This window comes from Canis lupus, chromosome 22 (assembly GCF_011100685.1).
Source record: "Canis lupus familiaris isolate Mischka breed German Shepherd chromosome 22, alternate assembly UU_Cfam_GSD_1.0, whole genome shotgun sequence".
NCBI lineage: Eukaryota > Metazoa > Chordata > Mammalia > Carnivora > Canidae > Canis > Canis lupus.
The window spans coordinates 36,262,537-36,263,923 of record NC_049243.1 but is presented as its reverse complement, the minus strand read 5'-3'; the positions used below and the strand labels follow the sequence as shown (position 1 = coordinate 36,263,923).

The 1,387-nt window shown below is 40.2% G+C and overlaps 1 pseudogene; it reads right to left on the bottom strand.

Annotated features, from left to right (window-relative positions):
• Positions 1 to 486: 486 nt before the first annotated feature.
• LOC111091740 lies at positions 487 to 905 on the bottom strand (annotated as a pseudogene).
• Positions 906 to 1,387: the final 482 nt, after the last annotated feature.

Genomic DNA, 1,387 nt, shown 5'->3' with positions numbered 1-1,387 from the left:
TAGAAGAGTTACATTTCATAATAATGTTATAGTTTGTTCCTGTTTCTTAGTAAACTATTTTCAATAGGAGCAGCTACTACTTCAACAAGCACCCAGCTTTAAATAAAAATGTTGGAAAAACCATTCGTCCATTCTTTCATAAGATTATTCTTCTGGTTTGTTAAAATATGGTTCACCATAAATGTTTTAAGATCTAAATCTTTGAGAAGAAATCTTTTAGTTTTAGAGAATATTTATGGAACATTTTTTCTTCTTTCTTTTCCAAAGTAGGTTAAAATCTGAGCAAAATCACAAAAGAAAACAGTAACAATAACAAGCTCAAATGCTACTCATCTGTCCCCATCTCCTTTCCTATTGGCAATTAGGTAGGGGAGTCTTAGACTAAATGTACAAATTATCTTATCTTTAAAATTGTATTAAAGATCACTGTGTGGCCCTGCTCATTTGTGTATGTTGTTTGGAGCATCTGGAGGAGTATGAATAGTATCAGGAAGAAGAAGAAGGAGGAAACAGCACGAGTGCCTGACTGGGAGGAGGCCAGCTGAAGATGTGCAGGGCAAGCCTGAACCTGTCATTGGTGCGAACCCAAGTATCATTGATGGTCCTTAACAGGAACATCTGGTAAACTCCACGATCAACCTTCAGCTGACCCACAACCATGCTGATGGTCCGCTATCTGGTGATGGCTGATAGTTCTGCCCGTGATGCTGTGCTGGATTTTCTGGAAGGGAAAAATTAGACAACTTCTCCACAATGGCAGTTTTCCCCTGGAACTGCTGTCCTTCCACATAAAACATGATGCATATGTAAATAGTGCCTGGTTGGGTTCTGTTGTTATCAAATAACTGATAGTAATGTTGAATGCAACTGGATCCAGTCTGCTCCCAAGTTGGCTTGTCTCCCATTCTAGGGTGTCATCAGTCTCGTTGGGACCTAAGGGGCTGGTATGGTGGCGGCAGCAGCAGCAACCCAACATGGGTTGCTCCCTACTCTACCATTTTGAAACTAAAATCAACTAACATCTTTTATAGTTTCAAGAGAAAAATAATTGAATTTATAAAGTTTTCTGAAAACTGATATACTCAAGAATTTGATCTATTCTCAGATATTCTGAAATTTATTTTAAAAGCTTGCCTTAGTTAAAAATAAGTTGAAATCCATCTTTCGGGATCCCTGGGTGGCGCAGCGGTTTAGCGCCTGCCTTTGCCCAGGGCGCGATCCTGGAGACCGGGGATCGAATCCCACGTCGGGCTCCCGGTGCATGGAGCCTGCTTCTCCCTCTGCCTATGTCTCTGCCTCTCTCTCTTTCTCTCTCTCTCTCTCTGTGACTATCATAAATAAATAAAAATTTAAAAAAAAGATCCATCTTTCCCTCAATTTATCTCCT